This window comes from Marmota monax, unplaced genomic scaffold (assembly GCF_021218885.2).
Source record: "Marmota monax isolate L192 unplaced genomic scaffold, Marmota_monax_Labrador192_F-V1.1 WCK01_AAM20220418_F8-fsc00440, whole genome shotgun sequence".
In the NCBI taxonomy this organism is placed as follows: Eukaryota; Metazoa; Chordata; class Mammalia; order Rodentia; family Sciuridae; genus Marmota; species Marmota monax.
In genome coordinates, this window is record NW_026693298.1 from 77047 (window position 1) to 102497 (window position 25451).

The following is a 25451-nucleotide window of genomic DNA, read 5'->3' on the forward strand; positions in this document are numbered from 1 at the left end:
TTACATAGAGATGCAATGTTGATTTAACATTCCAAAACTAATCAATGTATTTTCCCATATTAATAACCTAAAATAATGTATATGTAGTATACAAAAATTCATATAGTCACCTCAATAAATGTAGAAAAACATTTCCTTATAACCCAATATCCATTTATGTTTAAAAGTTTTAGCAAACTAGGAATTGAAGGAAAGTTCCTTAAACTAACACAGGGTATCTATTAAAAAGATAATCAGAAACATAGTACTTTGTGTCAAAAGACTGCTATTAAATGGTCTGTCAATGCATTAAGTGAAGAGGGAAAAAAACACTACAAAGCATACAAATGGGGGGAAAAAGAAATAAAATTAAATTTACTTGCAGAAGACATGATCATTTATATTGAAAATCAAATTGAATCTTTTTTTTGTTTTTGTATTTTTATACCTTTATTTTATTTATTTTTATATGGTGCTGAGAATCAAACCAAGTGCCTTACACATGCTGCAACTATAGCCCTCAGATTAAGTCTTTTACAAATTACTAGAATAAGTGCATTTAGCGATGTCATAGGAATAAAAATCAACATATACATAGAAATCAATTTTACAATATGGTAGTAGTGAACATTCATAAATAGGAATAAAAATGATGGCATCAAGAAATCATTAAAAATATAAAATGTATAGGGCTAAATTTTACAAAACACATGCAAGATCTGTGCATTGAAAACTGGTACACATGATTGAAGAAAATAAAGATCTAAAAAATAGAAAAATAAATCATGAAGGTTTCATGCAAAAATACTAAATATTTTTGAAGATATCAGTTGTCTCCTATTTACTCTATAGATTCAATGCATCTCAACCAAAACAAAGGAGACTGGTGCAGAATTTGAAAAGGTAATTTTATAAATTATATAGAAAAGAAAAAGATTGAGAAAACTTAAAACTCAATGGAAAAGAATTATATCAGAAGATTTTACTGTTTGATATTGACATTTATGAAAAGGTAAATGCATTTTAACAAAATACATTCAGAGAAGGAACTGTGCTCAAAAGTACATTAGTAGTGCTGGAACAATGTGGTTTGTATTAGGGGAAACAAAGGCAAAAAATCAACCAAGTAAGCAACCAACAAAACAATGATTTAAAATTTGACTCATACCTCAAACTTCTTATAGAAATTTGCTCAAAAGAAATCATAGGTTTAATATTAAAGCTAAAACAATATTATTTCCAGAAGAAACATGGAAATTTTTTGTGATCTTGAATTAAGCAAATATTTCTTATATAAGACTCCAAGATCATAAAACATAAAATAAATAAATAAATAAACTTGAATTTATGAAATTACTGATTCTGCTCTTTTGCAGAAGCATTATGATTAAGAGAATAAAAACAGTAGTCATGGAATTGAGAAAATACTTGACAATAACAAAATTATATATGAAGAACTCTCAGAATCCAATAAAAGGAATCAAACAACCTAACATTTTGAAAATCTGCAAGGGATTTGAATAGACACTTCACCAAAGAAAATAAATGAAAATGCATATCAGCATTGAAAAGGTGCTTGGCTTCACAGGAGAAAAAGGGCAAACAAAATTTACAATGGATACAACTAATAACCAAGGGTTAAAGGAGTGATGGTTTCAAGAGTTTATTGGCAGTAAGACTGAACTGAAAATAAGCAAAATTGTAAACAACTTGTAAATTAAAGTAACTCTCCAATAGAAAGGTGCAATAGAGTTAAGTGCAAAAATATGGATAAATTACAAAATAATGATGTAGGATGAAGGAAATATGACTAAAATAATGATGCATACTGTATGATTCTGAACCAGAGCCCATTTAAAATTAATAGCAACTTCCTAAAAACTTGCTCATGCTGAAAATGAAAAATAAAATAAAAAAATTACCTAACTCCTATGCTGCCAAGGCACCAAGTGGCAGGCTAAATATAGTTCTGCTCAGCCTATACATGTTTATCACCTACCTTTAGTTTCTATAAATTGTAACGGCTTCTGTGGGAACAGCAGAGAAACAATCTAGTTGCTTCACACAATGTGATCAAACTGCATATAATTCATTTTTACTTTTTATACTGTTTGCTTATTTCTTATGTGAGCAGGAAAGCCACATCTAGCCAGCACTAATCCAGGCATGTTCCCTGATTCAGCTGACCACACAATTCTATTTATTTTAGAATTTATCAAATGATACACTTGTAAAACATATAGTTAATTGCCTGTCAATTACAACTAAACAAATCTATTAGAAGTGAAATTATGTTAAAGAAAAATCTAGGGCGGTGGTGTGGCTCAGTGATAGAGAGCCTTCTCAGTCTGCAGGAGACCCTGAATTAGATACCAGTACTATGGAAATAAGAAAAAAAATGTAAAAATATTAGGTTGTTACAGACCAAGAGCCCACTGTGTAACCAAGGCATCCAGGGCTCTCCTTGGTTACTGGTTCTTATGATCGTATAAAAAAAGGTTTCAGATGTGTCACTCAGAGTAGAAGGCATGAGTTTATTAGAATGGCTAAGAAACAATGAAAGAAGAAGACACTCCCAAGGGAGAGTGAGGGTCTTCTCAGAGAGGAGAGGGGACAGTATATACCTCTTACCATCCAGTATTATTGGGATTCCCAGGGAAGTTTTCACAGTCCTGTCAGGCCCACATTTTGGCTTTTGCAGGACAGCATCAGACTTTCAAGTCCCCACTCTGCATTGTCTTACCCTATGAAGGGGAGAGTTAACATCCTAATCGATTCATGGCAAATCTCATCACTTTGACCCACTCTGGCTGGATCTGATTATCATATCTCTCTGAATTCTGGAATCTGGCACATATAAAGTTTGTAATCACCCTTCCCAGGGTAACATGTTCACCTTTTTGTCAAGGAGAATCTTCTCTTTGGGCCTACGTTTCTCCAGCAGTTAACACATTGTTTGTCCCAGACAATAACATATCCTATTCACTTAAGCCAGGCAGAACTGCAGGTAAATTGCTTTTTAAGAGAAAGCATGTGGGGGTCAGCATAGGTGATCCTGTTTACAGAATTTTCCCTTTAACCTCATGTTCCCACCTCTCAAGTCTGTTACCTATCAAGCTGATGAGCACTAATGTTTTTCCTGAGTTTCCATTTTCCAATACAATCTTGTTAAAGGGTACTTTTCCAGTAAAACATTCCCAGTTGTCTTCTTTGCTTTAAAAAAGACATGAATTCATAAGCCACATGGAAATGGGTCAGATAACTCATTCTGCTCATTCTTTGTGCCACAGGAACAGTTGAAAGCAGGCCCAGCTAGGAAGAGTGAAGAGCAGGACTGCAGTTCAAATCACCCTCTGTTACACTTTCCCTTGTGGTCCAGGGACCTAGAACTCACTCAGATAATTTTTGTATGGGGCCTTACATTTCTTTAGCATGTTAACAGGACACACATTAAGGTGTCTGTGAGGGCAGCAGTAATTCCTTCAAGCATACTGAGACACGCCTTAAAGAATGCCACAGGCTCTCTCAGCCCCAGATGCCCTGATGGTTAACCTGCTGTGCAAAAGCAAGTCCAGGTGGTTTTCCTGGGAAAACCACCTTGTCCAATGAAGACAAAGTTTGCAGAATTATAGCAGTCAGGGGAGACCAGGAAGCTCATTGATTTAGCCAAATGCCTTGGGAAGAAAATCAGCACAGCACCCAGGAAACTCTCCTCTTTGGTGTACAGGGAGGTGATGTCTTAAAATAATCCAATTTAACTCCACTAAGAAGCTAAATCCTGGTTATAGTTAAATCAATGGTATATGCTCACTTTATATTTGCATGAAGTTATGAGTTTAATTTTAGAAAATTATACCTTCAAAAAGCCAATGTGAGCAGTCAATAAGCCACATTATTTATTGGAAGTAAGGGGCACCTGAATGGACACATGCATGCCAGAAAACTTCTGCCTTTTTTCAGTCAGCATAGCTCCTGTCTTTTCTTTAACTTCACTGCTTTCATAAGAGCAAACTTTGCTATCTATGTTGAGTTTCTGTATTAACAATATAAAAATATGGAGGCTTGTGTTTGCTTTATAGCATCACACTTTTGGAATATGACCTTCCACAGGCAAACCCAACTCTCTCTGGGTCCCTCTGATAACAGGACACCCAGCTAAAATTGCAAAAGACTGTCCTGGAAACTCAGAGCCTATGTATATCCATTTCATGAGTGATGAACCATGCACCCCATGTCCAACTCTGGCTGTTCCTATCTCTGTGGGTAGAATGACCACCATTGTCTGCTCCTTGTCTCCCAGAAGGCTGCCTGTGCAGGGCTGCCACTGCCCCATCGTTGCTTTTCCTTCTTCCCTGCCTCAGCCCCTCCTTAACTAAGAGGTCTATTCCTTCTCCTTTGAAAGGACTGTTTTCTTTGCAATCAGTTTGCATTGCAGTTGCTCTGTTTGCTGGATTGTGACAACATTCCACTATTAAAAAAATGAATCAAACACTTGACTCCACTCCACTATTATAAGAAAATCATAGCTGAGAAGAGATAGATAACATAAATGTACATGTAAGATTTTTACTTCTAAAGAATTTTGTGTCTCATACTAATCTAGTAATTGTAGAATTGTGAAAATAAATTTTAGATTAGCAAGGACTATTTATTATTCCATTTAAAGGAATGGATTCTACTTAATGTTTTTCCAAAACTGTGCCAGATCCGAAGATGAATAAGACAACTCAACAATCCTGAATCCAGTCAAGTGGAGGCAACTGACATAAAGTGTTTCATAAGTATTCTAGATACAAACCAGGTGATATTTGGGTACAACTAGGGAGAGATGCAATGATGACATAACAATATAGAAAAACTGAGGGAATTTGAACTGTGCTTTCAGTTAACAACTTGAATTTGGAGAGTCAAAATCTGAGTAAGGAAACAGACCCCCAGTGGAGAACAGCCTGCTTAAGAGCTGTGTGCCCGTTTCTCTTCTATGTTCAGAAACTGGCATTACATGGAGATAATCTCATTCTAGAGACTTATTTTTTATAGAAAATATTTTATTATTATTATTATTATTATTATTATTGGTTGTTCAAAACATTACAGAGCTCTTGACTTATCATATTTCATACATTAGATTCAAGTGGGTTATGAACTCCAATTTTTACCCCGTATACAGATTGCAGAATCACATCGGTTACACATCCACATTTTTACATAATGCCATATTAGTGACTTTTGTATTCTGCTACCTCTCCTACCCTCAACTATCCCCCTCCCCTCCCCTCTCATCTTCTCTCTCTACCCCATCTACTGTAATTCATTTATCTCCTTGTTTATTTTCCCATTCCCCTCACAACCTCTTATATGTAATTTTGTATAACAATGAGGGTCTCCTTCCATTTCCATGCAATTTCCCTTTTGTCTCCCTTTCCCTCCCACCTCATGTCTCTGTTTAATGTTAATCTTATCCTCCTGCTCTTCTTCCATGCTCTGTTCTTAGTTGCTCTCATTATATCAAAGAAGACATTTGGCATTTGTTTTTTAGGGATTGGCTAGCTTCACTTAGCATAAGCTGCTCTAGTGCCATCCATTTCCCTGCAAATTCCATGATTTTGTCATTTTTTAGTGCTGCATAATACTCCATGGTGTATAAATGCCACATTTTTTTATGCATTCATCTATTGAAGGGCATCTGGGTTGGTTCCACGGTATAGCAATTGTGAATTGTGCTCCTATGAACATCGATGTGGCAGTATCTCTGTAGTACGCTCTTTTAACGTCTTCAGGGAATAGTCCAAGAAGGGCAATAGCTGGGTCAAATGGTGGACCCATTCCCAGCTTTCCCAGGAATCTCCATACTGCTTTCCAAATTGGTGGCACCAATTTGCAGTCCCACCAGCAATGTAGAAGAGTACCCTTTTCCCCACAACCTCACCAGCACTTGTTGTTTGACTTCATAATGGCTGCCAATCTTACTGGAGTGAGATGGTACCTTAGGGTGGTTTTGATTTGCATTTCTCTGACTGCTAGAGATGGTGAGCATTTTTTCATGTACTTGTTTATTGATTGTATGTCCTCCTCTGAGAAGTGTCTGTTCAGGTCCTTGGCCCATTTGTTGATTGGGTTATTTGTTAACTTATTGTCTAATTTTTTGAGTTCTTTGTATACTCTGGATATTAGGGCTCTATCTGAAGTGTGAGGAGTAAAGATTTGTTCCCAGGGTGTAGCCTCCCTATTTACCTCTCTTATTGTTTCTCTTGCTGAGAAAAAATTTTAAGTTTAAGTAAGTCCAATTTGTTGATTCTTGTTATTAACTCTTGTACTATGGGTGTCCTATTAAGGAATTTGGAGCCTGACCCCACGATATGTAGATCGGAGCCAACTTTTTCTTCTATCAGACGCAGAGACTCCGATTTGATATCAAGCTCCTTGATCCATTTTGAGTTAACTTTTGTGCATGGCAAGAGGAGGGGATTCAGTTTCATTTTGTTGCATATGGATTTCCAGTTTCCCCAACACCATTTGTTGAAGATGCTATCCTTTCTCCATTGCATGCTTTTATCCCCTTTATCAAATATAAGGTAGTTGTAACTTTGTGGATTAGTCTCTGTGTCCTCTATTCTGTACCATTGGTCCACCTGCCTGTTTTGGTACCAGTACCATGCTGTTTTTGTTACTATTGCTCTGTAATATAGTTTGAAATGTGGTATCGCTATACTGCCTGATTCACACTTCCTGCTTAGAATTGCTTTTGCTATTCTGGGTCTCTTATTTTTCCATATGAATTTCATGATTGCTTTATCTATTTCTACAAGAAATGCCGTTGGGAATTGATTGGCATTTCATTAAACCTATAGAGAACGTTTGGTAATATCGCCATTTTGATGATGTTAGTTCTGCCTATCCATGAACAGGGTATATTTTTCCATCTTCTAAGATCTTCTTCTACTTCTCTCTTTAGGGTTCTGTAGTTTTCATTGTATAAATCTTTCACCTCTTTTGTTAGGTTGATTGCCAAGTATTGTATTTTTTTTTTTGAGGATATTGTGAATGGAGTGTTTTTCCTCATTTCCGTTTCAGAAGTTTTGTCGCTGATATACAGAAATGCCTTTGATTTATGCGTGTTGATTTTATATCCTGCCACTTTGCTGAATTCATTTATTAGTTCTAGTAGTTTTTTTGTAGACCCTTTTGGGTCTGCTAGGTATAGAATCATGTCTTCTGCAAATAATGATAATTCAAGTTCTTCTTTTCCTATTTTTATGCCTTTAATTTCTTTCGTCTGTCTAATTGCTCTGGCCAGTGTTTTGAGAACTATGATAGAGGGCATCCCTGTCTTGTTCCAGATTTTAGAGGGAATGCCTTAAGTTTTTCTCCATTCAGAATGATACTAGCCTGAGGTTTAGCATAGATAGCTTTACAATGTTGAGGTAAGTTCCTGTTATCCCTAGTTTTTCTAATGTTTTGAACATAAAGGTATGCTGTACTTTTTTGAATGCTTTTTCTGCGTCTATCGAGATGATCATATGGTTCTTATCTTTAAGTCTATTAATGTGGTGAATAACATTTATTGATTTCCGTATTTTGAACCATCCTTGCATCCCAGGGATGAATCCTACTTGATCATGGTGCACAATTTTTTCTATTTGTTTTTGTATCCAATTCGCCAGAATTTTATTGAGGATTTTTGCATCTAGCTTCATTAGAGATATTGGTCTATAGTTTTCTTTCTTTGAGGTGTCTTTGTCTGGTTTCGGAATCAGGGTGATGTTGGCCTCTATTTTATTGGAATATAGGTTTTCAAAATAATTTCTAATTGTCTTATGTATTTCTGTAGCATCTGTTGTGATAATGCCTTTTTCATCCCGTATGTTAGTAATTTGAGTTCTCTCTCTTCTTCTCTTCATTACCATGCTAAGGGTCTGTCGATCTTATTTATTTTTTCGAAGAACCAACTTTTAGTTTTGTTAATTTTTTCAATAGTTTCTTTTGTTTCAATTTCGTTGATTTCCACTCTGATTTTAATTATTTCTTGCCTTCTGCTACATTTGCTGTTGTTTTGCTCTTCCTTTTATAGGGCTTTGAGATGAAGTATGAGCTCATTTATTTGTTGTTTTTTTTCTTTTTTTTGAGGAATGACCTCCAGGTGATGAATTTCCCTCTTAAAACTGCTTTCATTGTGTCCCATGGATTCCGATATGTTGTGTCTCTATTTTCATTTATCTCTAAGAATTTTTTGATTTCCTCCTTTATGTCTTCTGTAACCCATTGATCATTCAGTAACATATTGTTCATTTTCCATGTGATGTAGGATTTTCCCTTCCTTCTTTTATCATTGATTTCCAGTTTAATTCCATTATGATCAGATAAAATGCATGGTATTATCTCCATCCCTTTATATTTAATGAGTGTTGCCCTATGGAATAATATATGGTCTATTTTTGAGAAGGATCCATGTGCTGCTGAGAAAAAAGTATATCCACTTGATGATGGTTGATATATTCTATATATGTCAGTTAAGTCTAGGTTATTGATTGTGATATTGAGTTCTATAATTTCTTTATTCAACTTTTGTTTGGAGGATCTGTCCAATGGAGAGAGAGGTGTGTTGAAGTCACCCATAATTATTGTGTTGTGGTCTATTTGATTCTTGAACTTGAGGAAAATTTGTTTTATGAACGTCGCAGCACCATTATTTGGTCAATAAATATTGATAATTGTTTTGTCTTGTTGGGAATGGTTCCTTTTAACAGTATATAATGTCCTTCCTTATCCCTTTTGATTAACTTAGTCTTGAAGTCTATTTTATTTGATATGAGGATGGCCACCCCTGCTTGCTTACGAGGACCGTGTGCATGGTATATTTCTTCCCAACCTTTCACCTTCAACCTGTGTATGTCTTTTCCAATCAGATGTGTCTCCTGGAGGCAGCATATTGTTGGATTTGTTTTTTTAATCCATGTTACCAGTCTATGTAGCTTTATTGGAGAGTTTAAGCCATTAACGTTTAGAGTTACTATTGATATATGGTTTGTACTTCCAGCCATGTTTGATTATTTATCTTTTTTTTAAAAAATTTAGTTTGTTTCTCAATGATTAGCTTTCCTCCCGCCCTCTGTCTTTACTGAGGCACTTCCCACTGATGGTTTTAGTTATTGTTTTTCATTTCTTCCTCATGTAGTGTTTTGCTCAAGATGCTTTGCAATGCTGGTTTTCTGGCTGCAAATTCTTTTAACTTTTTTTTTTTAATCATGAAAGATTTTTATTTCGTTGTGGTACCTGAAGCTTAATTTTCCTGGATACAAAATTCTTGGTTGGCATCCATTTTCTTTCAGTGTTTGAAACACGTTGTTCCAGGATATTCTCGCTTTCAGCGTCTGTGATGAAAAATCTGTTGTTAACCTTATTGGTTTACCCCTGAATGTAATCTGCCTCCTTTCTCTTGTAGCTTTTAATATTTTATCTTTGTTCTGTATATTGGATATCTTCATAACAATGTGTCTTGGTGTTGGTCTACTGTGATTTTGTATGTTCGGTGTCCTGTATGCATCTACAATTTGTATATCTGTTTCCTTTTTTATTTCTGGAAAGTTTTCTGTAATTATTTCATTCAGCAGGTTACTCACTCCCTTGGTTTGAATCTCTATACCTTCCTCTATCCCGATGACTCTTAAGTTTGTTTTTTGTTTTTTTTTTTTTTTTATGTTATCCCATATCTCTTGGATGTTTTTCTCATGATTTTTTTACCAGCCTTTCTGAGTTGGCTAGACTCTTTTCAAGATGATATATTTTGTCTTCATTATCTGACGTTCTGGCTTCTACTTGCTCCACTCTGTTAGTGATACTCTCATTTGAGTTTTTAATTTGGTTTATAGTTTCCTTCATTTCTAGAATTATTGTCTGATTTTTTTTTATAATCTCTATCTCCTGATAAAGATGCTTAACTTATTCTTTTATCTGTTTATGTAATTCAATTTCAATGTGTTCTTTCACTGTTTGAATTTGCTGTCTCATATCCTCTTTAAGGTTCCATTCCATCAGTCTAAGGTATTCCTTGAGTTCTTTATATGACCATTTTTCTGATGACTCTAGGTCCTCCTGAATATTTAGGCTGTCCTGCATTGTTTGTACTCCTTTTCTTCCTTGCTTTTTCATGCTGCTCATGTTACTTCTTGTTCTGTTTGACTGCTGAGTTATTGTTTACTCCTATAAATTTATTTGATGCTTGGGAGGAAAGGTATTAGAAGGGAAGGGAAGAAGTCACTAAAGAGAATGATAGTAAGCAGGTAGAATTCAAGGAAGGGGGAATAAGAAAATTGAAAAGAAATGAAAAGACAAAAGAAAAAAATAGAAAATTAAAAAAGAAAAAAAAATTTAAAAAAATAAAAATTTACATTTAAAAATATAAAAAATAAATAAATAAAGAAATTTTAAAAACAACAACAAAAAAAAATGAAAATGAAAAAAAACCCAAATTAAAAAAAAATTAATAAATGCAGTCTTAGAGTTTGATTAACTTGTCTTCCAGGAGGTGGAGCTTTGCCTACTGGGCCAAGCTTCTCCTCTCGATATGTGGGAACCAACCACTATGCAGCAGCTCCTCTTCCCAGACTGGGCGGGTCTCCAATCCTGAGTGCCTAGGGCCTTCTCTTGTGTCTGTTCACTTCCCCACTTTTCCTCAAGCCAGGCCCTGCTCACCGGTGATGCTCACCATAATACTGGCTACACACCAGGTTTGCTGCTCCTGGGAGCCCTGTTTTCATGAAGGACTGGGCACACTCTCCCTGTTTGCAATTCTCTTAGACCCTAAGTTTGTAGAGCTTGGGGCTGAGAATGCTCAGTGAAATTTTCTTGCCCTCCGGTATCCACGCCCCCAGTAGCTGGTGCAAGAGACCTCAGTTGTCAGCACTGGTGGGAGCGGTAGCCGAGAGTTTCGTGCCGCGGGTCCCACACCACTCCTGATTCCCTTGGTCTGGCTATCGCACTCACGGGAGAGCTGGGAGGGGCCCTTAAGGTTTCCCTGCTGTGTGGAGAGGGAAGGCTAGGGGGTTACACACCTGTCGCCGCTGGTTTCAATGAAGTTATCTCCTCCGCCGCATTCTGGTGACATCAGTTCTCTGCCATGGTGGTATCCCATGCAAATGGCAAAAGTTCGTTTCCCTTTGCCGGGTGACCAATGCAACGGGTGGGTCCTGACTGGCTCTCCCAAGCCCCGTTTCAATCCTGTGGCCACTGCCTATGAAGGCTCAGTTCGCATTTACCTCCGTAGGTGCAGAAGGGCCGACCAGTTGTTTCAGTGGGACTGTTTACTGCTGAGTCACAGCAGTTTGTCTGCGAGAAGCAGGTGAATGGGAGCTTGAATTCAGCTGATCCGGGCTCCGTGTGTGTTCTTAGAGGCCCAGACTGTTCGCCCCAGATCCATGTCAGCTCAGCATTGCCTTTTGATCCTGAGCAAACAGCATTTAGACGGTTTACGACTCCCTATGCCCGCGCAGCTGAAGAGGTCAGAGACTTGATCTCTCCGCGCCTGCCGCCATGTTGCCTTAGCCCAGAAAATATTTTTAAAATAGACTGATGCTGTATTTAAATCTAATTCCCTCAAAAAGGGCATAGCCTTAGTTTTGATTAAAGTAAGCATTTTCACATATGTGTCTACTTAAAAATATACAATAAAATATAATTTTCATGATATGGAACCAACTTTATATATATTCCCAGATTAATTCTAGTCCTGACTGACTTTTCACCTTCTTCTGCACCTGCTCAGCTCATGAGAAATGTATCCCTAGAAGCAAGCTAAGCTCTGAGCAGAGACCAACAGGTACACCATGGAGGCTAAATGGGTTTGTTAGGTTCTCTGGCTTTTCAGGGACCTGTTCAGGAAATGGGGCATTCCCTTGCAGCTTCCATGTTGCTTCCAAAATCACTGCTGTTTTATAACTAATTAAAATTTCAAGGGTCATGGGTTGTCTGAGAGTTAAATACTGAAAGAAGTGCCTTAGAGTGCAGGTTTGACAATTGCTTGATAGATAACCAGCATATATGACTATAGAGATCTAGGCAAAGCTGGAGCTGTGGAACCAAAATTGGGAATTGTCTGCAATAACAGGATTGTGAGGCAACAAGATATTAAACTCTATCAAAAGCTACAGGGTTGTTGGAGATCAAGTAAATGGTGCATTCAGAGGCAAAAGAGGGAAGTCCAAGATGTAGGACTCACCCACAGAATATTTCAGCATTCAGAGAAAAGACAGCGAGGCAGACACTTGTCATTGCAGCTGATGAAGGAAACCAAAGAAATGAAGAATCATGGAAACTTTGAATTAATACACAGGCAGACAATGATCAGACCATATATTAAAACATAACTCTCTCCCACAGCCTGTAGCCACCTGCCCAGCCAATAGTCCCCTCTTTAGATACCCAGCCCTGGGAAGCAGCCTGCTATAGGTCAGACTTGTAAAGGTAAGACTTCTAACTCTAGCAACAAATCATGAGGTCAAGTAGTCAATTCTGTAACAGTTGGATTCAGATGGCCAGGACTTCAATTTCCCTACATTTTGTCCCTACTTCTAATGTAAGATCAACTACAGAAGGTCAAATACAGAAGATTCTAGTTAGATATCTGCAGCTTCCCAGAGCCAGAAGCCTCCATCAAGGCTCAGTAGAGCCTTCCCTTTACTACACAATGAAGCTCTCCCATACCTCTGGCTTCCCATGAGTCTTCCTCAAGTGCAAGTGCTGACTGTATCAAGCTCGAAATGAGTTTCACCAGGTTGGTCTTTATTTCTGCAGCACCATGGGTTAAGGTATCAGGTAGAGTTGAATTTGGGGAGGCAAATCTCTGTAGGGAGAAAATATCAGAAGTTGATGGCACATTACAGAAAGATATTCTACTTTGCATGATGAATTCTAACTTGAAGGAAATTGGGGGGGGTACAAGAACTTCTGAAGAAAAGTTACAAAGTCATAGATCCAGCTTCCCCACAGGTGGACTAGTTGGGGTAGGAATCCAAATACTATGCGTGGGAAGGATATAATATGTAGTTGAAAATCCAAATATTTAAAAGGAAGATTTTAGATCAAAAATCTTCAAAAAGCTCCAAATCTGGTGATCATAATTCAGAGGCAGTGATGAATGAGATGAAACAGAAGGAAACTGACATGTGAGAAAATTGAACCTCAAACAGGTAGTATAAAAATAATGCTGGAACTCATAATTTAAACTGTTATGGGCTGTATAACAGATGTTGATCTCTTTTCTGAGACTAAAAGGTACAGAAGATGTGACAACATTTTGTTATATTTTCTATGAATCCGCTCACATTAGATGCCAGTTTTCCTGGGCCAAATGGAAGAAGATGGTCCCCATTCATCCTCTTACCTCCCTCCACCTGACTCAGGCCAGGTTCCAACAACATTCAAGGAACCGTCAGTTCCAGTTGGTCCATTCCCACATGCAACCTTGGCAGGGCCCCAGCCTACCATCCTCTTTGAGTCCTTACTCCTTCTTGGACACTGCTGAACATTTCACCAGGATAATTCCCTGCCCTGGTCTCTACATCTCCCTTCCCCACTAATGCCCCAGAATTGCTGTTTAATTCTGGCTGTTGGATTATCCTGCATTAGACAGTCCAGGCAAGGAATCAAAAAGCTGGGCTACCAGAACAGATTAGAAGAGGGGAAAACATGGAACAAAGAATCAAACTTGATGTTACCAAAAATTCTTCTGTTAACGTAGGTCTAATCCTGGTATTTGATTATGCTTGGCATAATATGAGTATAGTAAGCTTACTCCATAATGTAAATCAAAATCTGTTTAAATAAGTCAATAGGAACATTTTAAGTGTCATTGTGGCTTTTTAGGTGATTGAATAAATATAAAACACAGTAGTTACATAATCAATATTATTATATATTTAATTCACTATTTATTTTTAGTCCAAGTATCATCAGAGAAAAATTTTCTTTCCTACTAACACATTAACAGAACAAAAGAAAAGGACAAGCTATTTACTCAGCTTTTGTTCCATTTTAGTATCAAAAGATATTTATAGAATATTCATTCAGTAGGAAAAAAACCCTCCACAATGGGAGAAGACAGAGTTATAATTACAAAAACAAAAGGTGTTCATGGTGTTATTTTTATTGGCTAAATAAACATCTATAAAACAAGACATTGAAAAACAATTCCATTCTCAGGAGTCGTCAAACTCTCTTCTCACCTTTGTACGTAGCTCATGTTAAATCACCCTAATCTCTCTGTGTGATAAATTAGACTCTGAGAATGTAAATTAAAGTCAGGTTGTGGGTATTTCATTGTTAACTGAACCTCTGTTTTGGTTTTCTCTCTCTGCCGGTTTGCATGTGTGAATACCCAGACAGAAAGAGCTGCCCCCTTGTCTCCAGGGTGTGGCTTCAGGGATTATGACCCAAGGATTTGCTCTACTATGGGACATGGAAAAATACGACTCCTCACCATCAAGCTGGACCATGACAGGGAAGAGAATGATACCGAGGGATTTTAAACTGTGATATTCTTTCCATGAATATAAACCTTAATATCATGCAGATGTTTCTGGTGAATGACCTGGTAGGACTGTGCAGAAAACAGGGCCCCTGGGGATGGAGACCAGTGGAGATGGCCAGGTTGGCCCTGCAGACTATTTTTGGTCTTTCCTCTGGTATTTAAAATCAGTAACTGAACATATAAGAACCTGTTTTCTTTTTTAGTAGAAAACTTTAGCTTAATTAGACTTTTATTAACCATATTAGAACTATTTAGATTTCCCTTTGATTGAACAGATATTTGTGTTGACCACACTAGTCCCAGTGGTTAGTGGTACAGTTTTTACCTGATATGATTCTTACCTATTTTATTTTGAGGGATTTATTGGCCAATATAATATTTTACTAGATTTTAATATTTATTTAAAATATAATTGGGGGTTAGATCAGTAGTAGAGCCCTTGCCTGACACGAGGGAACCCCTGAGTTTCATACCCAGCACCACAAAAAAGCTAAACTAAAGCATTATAATACAAATAATATTATAACAGAAATATTAACATTATTTATTATTATATTTAAAATACAGATATTTCACTAATATTACAATATAAAATAACATAATTAATTGAAGACTGTTAAGTTACTCTAGAATTCATGAATTAAAACAGTAACCTATGTATTTTTTCTCATAAAAAATTTGTGTATGTAATATATTGTTTCATTTTTTCTTGAACCTATAAAAATTGTAATAATGAATGTCATCTGGATCACTTTTTATCAGCAATATTAGGATTAATATGTATTAGGATTTGTTCACTTTCTTGGGCAGATCTGTAGTATATTTGTTTCCCTAGCTACGTTATATTCCACTGAGAGAATATTCTACACTTTAATATCCAATTCTCATTTGTGACATTTGGATGCATGCTCTTTTCACTATCACCAGTGCTCTTTCATATGGCTTCTCCATTTGCTTTGTGTATAGCAAGTATTTGTGACAATGGAGGGTGTAGTAGAGTCTGACACCATCTAATCCTATTTGACTGCTTTTCCATGTTTATGGTTTCAAACCCCACCTCTTACTCTTCCTTACTAGGAAAGCACTTTATCACTGAGCTCCATAGACATTTTAGCACCCTGTAGAATCCTTGTATAACTTTTATTGAAGTGGGCTCAAATTTCAGATAAATTTAGAAGTGGCAGCTTAAAAATATTAAGCTTTTCTATCTTCATTATTAAGATCTTTTTGTATATATTTAAGTAAATTTTTAAATTTTTACACCTTTGAGAATGGCATGATTTCATTAGTTTTATTTCAAGTTGCTTTTTAGTCTTAGTTAAAAAGTGTATTTTTTAAGATAATGCATTCTCTTTTTCTCCCTCTCTCTTTCCCTTCAGTTTACTGAAGCACTTATTTTTCCTTACTCCATTAATTGTTGCTGGGAGCTAATGTTCTCATGTAACAGTAGAAAACCAAAAAAATTGTCATCTCATAAATAATGGAGTATACATACACACACAAAAACTTACATAATTTAAAATGCAAACCATTTCCAACTCAAGGCAAGTAATAACCAATGGTGGTCAGGTGGGAAAAAAATGGTAAGAACAGAAACTGGGTCCTAAGTCTGGGACTTTCCTACCCCATTAGACCAGCAAGAAGTGACAACTAGTCCAGGAATCCTTGCCAGCTGGAGCAATCCTGGAACAATCTGTCAGCGGACACATCAATACCCTGCAGAGATCACTGCTGTGGTCTCAGATTTGTTAAGCCATGGACTTCTCTCCTGTATGCATGCTTTTACTTCAGGCACTAGATGGCCGAGCCACATGGACTAAGGGCTTAAATCAAAGATATGCCCAGGACATTAAACATATATCAAGGGAAAAATTAACTTGAATACAAGGTCAAAATCAGCAACAAGTTCTAAGATCCAGTGCTGACACCAGACACAAGCTTGTGTCTCATGTCAGCACTAGATCTTAGAATTTGTTGCTGATTTTGACCTTGTATTCAAGTTAATTTCTTTTCAAAGGCTTATTCCTGTTTTATGAGGCTAGAATGAGAGTGTATATATTTGCCAGGGCAAATTTATACTTCAGGATCCCCTCTAAGGGAGGGGTGCATAGAAATGTGAAGGCTGGCTGCCAGGGGCTTGCTATCTCCTGCTACTCGCCCTCCTGCGCTGTGACCCTGCTGTCAGTGCCTGGCTCTGCTGGTGCTGGGGAGCCTGAAAGGACACCAAAGGAGGAGGGGAGTGGGAGAGAGGGAGGAAAGGAAGAAGAGAGAGGGAGCATTTTGTTGTTGTTTTGTTGGTACTTGTGCTTCAACTCAGGGGCACTCAACCACTGACTAACATCCCCAGCCCTTTTGTTGTATTTTATTTAGAGACAGATTATCACTGAGTTGCTTAAGACCTTCCTAAATTGCTGAGGCTGGTTTTAAACCCTCAATCCTCCTGCTTCACCCTCCTGAACCACTGGAATTACAGGCAGGTGCCACCACCCCCAGCAAAAAAATGGAGGTAGTTTGAAGATGATTTGTCACTAGGAACTGAAGCCAACCACCTCCATGAAAGTGATACTCAAATTTAAAATGGCAATAACATCTTAGCCAAAGAGAGAAGACTCCAGTTTCATCAGAAGAGGGAAATGTGAATTCTGCTGGGTCTGGGAAGAGCCAGAGAGTTTCAGAATTATTGGAACTTTGTGAGGAAGATCTTGACAAAATTCTTTATAATCTTGGATTTCGACAAGATGAACCAGACATTGCTTCTAAAATTTCTTCCAGATTTTTAAATTCTTCATAATTTGCCACAGGGATAGATATTAATGTATTTTTAAACATTTAGTTTTTAGTTATAGGTGGACAAAATACCTTTATTTTATTTTTTAGTGGTGCTGAGGATGGAACCCAGTGCCTCATGCATGCCAGGTGAGCACTGTACCACTGAGCCACAACATCAGCCCTAATATTAAAGAATTTTTGAGTGCTCATACAGCCCATGGAATCCAAATCATGCTTTAACAAGCCACTTCTGTAAAATTGACATGCTTATTATTATAGCAAATGTATTTTCTAATTTATGTTTTTTTCTTCTTTATGCTCTCAAGTCTCTGGGACTCCCCTTCAGAGAATTGGAAGTATGTCCTCAATGACCTCTACCAAGGAGCAGACTCGCCTCACCTTTAACTCTAAGTGACAATGCAAATCATTGAATGAAAACACTATCAAAAGTAAACTTTTGGTAAAACAGAGAAAGGAGAAGGTAACAATCCTTCCCCAGCAGTTGAAAAAAGAAAGATTCCAAATGCTTCAATGATTGAAGAATGTGGCAATAAAAATGATTTAAAAAATCTCAAAAAGTTGTAAAAAAAGAAAGACTCATCTTCTATGTTAGCTAGAGTTAAAGAAGAAGCCTTGGGTGTTTCCATAGGGGTTTCAGAGAATGCTGACACTGACAGATTTTCTGATGCAGCAAATAGAAAATTTAACCAAAAAAAAAAAAAAACAAACTAAGACTGAACAGAATAAAGAGTCTCAAAGTCATGAGAGTATATTGCCTGAGGAGTCTGTTGTAGAATCAGATTCAGGTGGTGATTTCAATATGTCCAACCACAGTGAGCTGAAAAATGTCCCTATGTCTGCACTTGAAAAAGAGCCTTGTGCACCATTGATGATCCCATCCATAAGAAATATAATAACATAGCAGAAGGACTCCTTTGAAATGAAAGATGTTCAGAGTATAGAGGGAGAAGCTCCTCATATTCTGTCCACTTATGAGCCAAGTCTCACCAAGTCCAACAGAGATCATCTGCTATGTACTTCAAGTCAGCGTTCTGATAGTAGTGGTTTTGCCAAAATTCCACTGTCAGTCTCTCCTGTAATTATTTTAAGGTTCTTGGGTCCCTGAAAGCCATGAGGAATAGTGCTGATAGTTGTGACAGTGAAACAACAGTCACATCATTTGTTGAGGACCTTGTTACACCAATAGCACAAGACAAACCTTATTTCCATGAGTCAGAAGAGGAGTCTCTTACCCCTCTTCAGAAAGGAAGAGCCAAGGCAGCAACAGTTGCTGAATGTGGGACTGTTGAGAATACAGGATATGTGCAGTCCACCTGTAGTCCAGATGATCACATTGCTGAAAGTACCAAAACAGAAGAGGATTTGTCTTCAGCACAGACAGTAGAGCTCATAGAGAAACAAGTGGTGAAAGTGATGTGAATTTGCCCAGTATACCACACACCATATTCTGAAAGTTCTGGCTTCTGTTGAAGCAAAATGCAGTGATATGAGCTCTGAAAATATAGTGAAGCCTCCTTTTTCTGTGGAAAGAGTTAATACAGCTTTGCAAAGAGCTCAAATGAAGGTTTGTACTCTGTCTAATAAGAGTATGGCATAGCCTGATAAAATTAATAGATCTTTTTAAAACAAAGATACTTGCTTGAAAAAGCTGGATATCCTCTAAGAAGGTCTCAGTCTTTACCAACAAGTTTATTGAACCCAGTAAGAGTTGTGTCTTCTGTGTCTTTAGGGAAAGAGACCAGCTACAGCCCACCTTCCTTCACCTGATAAATACATACCCAAAGAGGAACAGGAACGGGAAAAGGGGTGACTGAACATGACAGTCAGTCTTTGGTTAAATCTATCATATTCATCTCTCCATCATCTGTGAAGAAAGAAGAAGCCACCCAGAGTGAGGTGATGATGTTGTAGGAATGCTGTCATGGAAGGACTCCTGCCTGATCACAGTTCATTCCAGTACAGATGTCTTGGTCCACTTCTCCCTTCACTCTGTCCACTCTCGGGGACAGGAAAGGCCCCTGTGTCAGCACATGAGAACTCTGAGCACACACAGTGTTTCCAACATCTCCAGTACCACCTACAGTGCCTTTGCCTCCCCTATCATGTGTCCTTACTCACACAGATATTGCTGCCTGCCCTTACTGAGGGTGCTATGTGAATCCTCCTTCTGCCATAGAAATGCAGTTTCAAAGATTGTTGCAGAATATTAGAAACTCACTGCAGAATCTTTCATGGAACCCTATAATGAGAGGACCTGATTTTGCTGCATTTCCATGTAGTACTCAGAAATCATCTGTTCTATATCTTTATGTAAATACTTTTCAGGAGCTGCAAGTAATGAGGCAAAGGCGGAATTTGTTTAGAATACAAATGATGGATTTACAATTGGCATTGCTGCATCAGCAAAACCAAGGTTTATCACCACATGACTGAGGAGGAAAGATATGAAGTTGATCAGCTGCAGAGTTTGAGAAATTCAGTTTGAATGGAACTTCAGGACTGATGTTGGACGTGGATGGAAAGTTTCAGGTTGTGCAGGTGTCTTTCCTTTTCACTTCTCAGCACTTGTGGGAATGTGTGGTAGTAGAAGTGTTGATAACTTGTCATTTTATTTTCTGCTTTATGTAATGGAACCAGTCACTGAACTGATATGAGAAGAGTCGTATTTGAAGTCTAAATTGGGCCTGCAACTTGGAGAAATGGAATATGAACTCCCTCCTGGAGAAAGTTCAGAATCAGTTTTCTCCTACTCAACATAAGATGTCGTGGGGGCTGCCCTGAACAGGAGCTGAGCATGCCTCCTCAGCCTTGAGTAATAGGGGTGTGGAACTGGCATCACACACAGTGAAAGGCAGGTAAGCCTCACCTTCTCTCGGCAAGGTTGTGCAGCTATGGGGTTGGGCTACACCCCCTGTGTTTGCTATAAGACAATCCTTTGCCTTATTTGGGAAGAATTTTCTATCAAATATCTTTCCCCTAAAAAAAGGGCTCAGGGTGCTCTCTTTCTCTTTCCTCTTGTCTCCCTTGTCCTCTTTTCCTCCAGTGTGTGAACTGAGGTCTCAGAGCCATCCCTCATCCCACCCAAAAAAGTATTTCTGTGTTTGTGTGGTCTTTTGGTTGCCAGCCCAATTCATGCAGAGTGACCCAGACTCTATTGCTTGAACAGGTAGTGGATGATAATCAGAGTCATCTTCTGTGTATTCTGGTCCCTCTCATGCTAACAGAGAAACTGGAGTGCCTTCTGACTCTGTGCAGATGCCTCCAGAGTTGGATAATTCTGAAGAAGTTTGAGCAGCCAAAGAAGAAGACTCACAGATTGTAGGACCTAACTTAAATGGAAGAAGGGCCTGGAAAACTCTCTCTGATGCCTGAAGAAATGCATAGAATTATAGAGCAGAACAAGTCACAGCAAGGTATCTGGGAGACTAAAGAGTAAATTGTTGGAGGAAATCAGAAGGGAAATTTTAAGTTGACTTTTAGTAGCAGTATCTTCAAGTACAGCATCGAATCCTAAGTAAGATAGTCATTAGTGTAATTTTTAGGTTGGCCTGGATCCTGCAGTTATGACTATTTGAATTATCAATGATATACACTGCTGGAGGTTTATCTGTACTTCAGAAAATACTGTCTCCTGAGATGGGCTTCTATATACAATGTGCAATGTATATTACTTTTTTGAAATATATTTTGTTCAATGTATATTTTTTTGCATTTGTTTTCAATAAATATACATAGAAATCAGGCACTTTGCTGATTACTTCTTTTTAATCTCTCAAAACTGTAGCATTTGGAAAAGCCTAATATTTACTTGTATGTTTATATTTTTCCAATTGATTCCCTAAGTAGAATTATAAAACTTGAAGACTTCCAAATATAACCAATTTATAAATAACATACTTCTTCAGATTAGCTTCTTACAACACTGACCTCAATGAGGTATTTACTGTGCAATATATATATATATATATATATATATATATATATATATATATATATGGTATATACTGTGATTACTTTTATGAAAGCTTGAATCAACCAATGGTTTTCCCTTAATTGCTGTTAATTAGTGTCATTTCCAAGAAAACAATCTGTACTGTTGTAAAAAGTGCTCTTAATTCTTTAGGAGGCTACTAATAGGAGTAGGTTAGAATTACCTACAACTGCTCAATGTTCTTACACTGTAAACCTCATTGCTTTACCCCAAACAAATGTAATTTTATTACATCTCACATATTATTTTTTTTTTCTTTTGGAAATGTGCCTTATGTTAAATTCTATGTACTTTTGCATTGCCCAGTCTTCTTATAAGGAGATATTTCTTCTTCTGTGTTTTAGACTACATAATAGAATATTGTCAAAATAATGGGGCCTCTGACTTGAATGGATTGAAATGAATAAGCTGTTTTTTTTTTGTTGTTGTTTTTTTCCAAATAGAGGTAATTTATATTTGTTCTCCTAATACATGAATTATTTGAATTCAGTTTTATCCAGTCTAAACTCTTCGTTTTTATGAACGAAAAAGGAAAATGGTTTCCTATTTAGCCTTATTTGTGTTAAAAAATGTGAAAAGTAACAACAATAATAACCAAGAATATGCTCATTAAATGGGTGCCCAGAACATGCTCAGTCCATCAAGAAGCATTTGTGGTGGAAAATGGAGGGTCCTGACTCAGTGTACTCCTGCTTGCTCATCCACATCTGCTGGAAGGTAGACACTGAGCCCAGGATGGAGCTGCCAATCCACACAGAGTATGTGTGCTCAGAGGGGGCAATAATCTTGATCTTCATGGTGCTAGGTGCCAGGCTGTGATCTTTTGCATCCTGTCAGTGATGCCTGAATACATGGAGGTGCCACCAGACAGCACAATGTTGACATAGAGGTCATTGCAGATGTTGATATCACACTTCATGATGGAGTTGAAGGTCGTCTTGTGGATGCCAGAGGGTTCTGTACCCAGGAATGAGGGCTGGAAGAGTGCCCCTGACACAGGGAACACTCATTACCAATGGTGATCACTTTCCTGTGAGGCAGCTCATAGCTCTTCTCAGGGAGGGGGCCAACTCCTGCTTGAATTCCAAGGAGACATAGTACAGCTTTTCCTTGATGTAACATGATCTCCTGCTGTGGTGAAGCTATAGCTATGTTCTATCAGAATCTTCATAAGGTCATCTGTCAGGTCCTGGACAGCCAGTTCCAGACACAGGATGGTATGGGGAATGGCATAGCTCTCACAGATGTGCATTATGGGGGTGACCTAGTTACCAGAGTCCATAACAATGCCAATGGTGCTCCCAGAGGCATACAGGGACAGCATGAACTGGATGGCCACATATATGCCAGTGTTTTGAAGGTCTCTAACATGATCTGAGTCATCTTTTTTCTGTTGGCCTTGAGGTTCAGGGGGGCCTTGGTCAACAGTACTGGGAACTCCTCATGGGCCATATGCAACTTATACTAGAAGGTGTTGTGCTAGATGTTCTCCATGTCATCCCAGTTAGTGACAATGCTGTGCTCCATGGGTTCCTTCAGGGTTAGGATGCTGAACTTGCTTTGTGCCTGTCCACCATTATACCATGGTGGTGGGGATGCCTGATGATGGAGGGAAACACATCCCTGGGGGATTCATTGCCAGCAAAGACAGTTTTGCACATGCTGGAGCTATTGTCAGTTATGAGCTTAGTGATTTCTTCTTCCCTTGCCATTGTGAAGCTGCAGGAGGAAATGGAGCTCGGGCCAGCACATGAACAAGATAATGCATTCACAATGTTTCTGCTATTGTATATGTTACATGTATATGTAACACATATATAATAGCATTACTATTGACATTTGTCAATCAAAAAACATGATCTGTTTTTTGAATCTTACCATTTTTAACTATAAACACAATTTTTACTAGTTTTGTTATGAAATAAAATTGAAGGAAACCACATAAAGCACCCACTTTACAAGTATCCTTTATTATATCTCCTTTGGCATTATTTTTCTTTGCCCAGAAATTCTCTCCATGTTCAGTGCAAGAGTGAATTTCATAATCCAGGACCCCAGAAGGACTCTCAGTTAAGCACAGTTGGCCCTCCATAGCCACAGATCTTGTGTTCTGTATTCTACCTACAATAAATCAAAAATATATATTTTTAAAATGGCATGTGTACTGAACAGATACAGATTTATTTTGTCTTTATTCTCTAAATAATACAAAATTATCCACATAATATTTACAATGTCTTAAGTATTTTATGCAATCTAGAGATGACTTAAAATATATGGGAGGATGTAAGGGTTATATGCACATTCTACACTACTTTAATAGACTTTAAGCTTCTGTGTATTCTGGTATTTTCAGAGTGTGGGGGTTCTGAAAACAATCCCCTGAGGATATACATGTATGACTACATGTTAACAGGGAAGGGAAAAAATAGCAAAAGATGTATGCCCTTTTACCTAAGGACCTCACATGCTGCAAGTTTAGTTGAAATGCAGAAGTGTTTGTATTTTCCTGGAAAAATCAGATGAAAATGTGAGATCACATGCATGCAAATGCTTTGCTGCTTTCACTGCAACACCTAAGGGACAACACAGCATGGCTCTGGCTCAGTACATCCTCCCAACACAGTTGCAGAGTATGAATATAAGAGTCACTGTTTCAAAAGCTTACAGCTTGTTTTATTCTTCTCCATTGTTTTTTCCTCATAAGAATTTAAATGAACCAAGAATTAAAAGATTATATAAATGAAAAGACTGTGACTTTGGTCATAGTAGACTTTTCAGAACCAAAAGATAACAATAATAACATGACAGCAGTTTTAATTCAATGTCAGGAGTCTAGCACAGATATTGCAAATAACTGAAAGTGAGAGTATATTCTAGGTGAGTGAGGTATTTGTCAGAATAATAGGTAATTTTTTGGAAGATACACCCCCCAAATGGTCAAAATTTTAATATATTAATTGAATCTGAAATAAAGATATTTGTTATTTTTGAATGAATTATTTTTACTATGACACTTAACATATAATCTAACAATCATATTTTTTTCATTTTATGAGTTCACAACACATTTCCACAGAAAATCCTGCACATGTATGTTTATAGAAATTTTCTTCATAATTGCTAAGAATTGGGAGAAACCAAAATATCATTCAGTAGATTTATGTATAAACCAACTATAGTGCATCCATATAACAGAACATTATCTAATATTAAATGTTTAAAAAATAAACAGTTAACAAAAAGACATGGAGGAACCTTAAATGCAAAATGTAAAGTAAATGAAATCTATCTAAAAACCATATACTGTGTAATTCTAGTTGTCCTTCATTCAGGAAAAGATAATATTGTGGATACAATAAAAACAGCCCTGAGCAGAAAGGTCTCAGGGGAAGGAGGAGTAATGAATAGCTGGGGCACAGGATTTTAAGGTGATAAAACCATACCATATAATACTGTAATGAGGAATACATGTAATTATCCTTTTGGCAAACTCATAGGACAAAAGAATGAACCCTACTCCAAGCTTGATTTATTAGGAATGTATAAACTCTGGATAATCAATTATAACAAATGCCTCACACTAGTGTAAGTAGGGAACCTGGAGGTTTTGAAAGGCATAAGAGAATTCTATTCTTTCCATTCAATATTTCTGTAAACCTACAAGTGCTCAAAAATAATCTTTTCCTTAAAGAGTATTAGCCATGGAGTTGAAGATTTATATCAAAGTATTCATGAAGTTTCAGAAATTTAAAAATCAAACATTAGTGATGACTTAGGGTAGTGGGCCTAGGAGACAGGGTGTGAGCTTTTGAGCTAAAAGGCATGAGGATTCAAGTTCTAAATGTGACTTTGGTATTGGTGGTGTATTAAAAAATATTGCATTGTATTCTCTAAATTGATGAATTTTGTGGTATGTGATTCATATCTCAATGTGATAAAAAAATCAAAAGGCCTGGTTCTGTGCTGTTAACTTGAAGGAATAGCATTTAGTAGCTTTTTTTGCTGTAATTCATGATGTATATTCTGAGATCCTCATATCTGATTTTTTTACCAGAAAGACAATAATGGTTAAAAATATAAACTCTAGAATAAACATCAGTCGTTAACAGAGTTTAGTGAAGGTTCAGGAGAATTCTAGAAGCTGGAGTCAGGAGGCATAAAAAT

The 25451-nt window shown here is 37.3% G+C and overlaps 2 pseudogenes; one reads left to right on the top strand and one right to left on the bottom strand.

The window, feature by feature from the left end:
- LOC124100907 (protein ITPRID2-like) overlaps nt 1-18714 on the top strand; it is a 49937-nt pseudogene extending 31223 nt beyond the window's left edge.
- A 3180-nt stretch (nt 18715-21894) lies between these two features.
- Nucleotides 21895-22996, bottom strand: LOC124100913 (actin, cytoplasmic 3-like; annotated as a pseudogene).
- Between the last annotated feature and the right edge of the window lie 2455 nt (nt 22997-25451).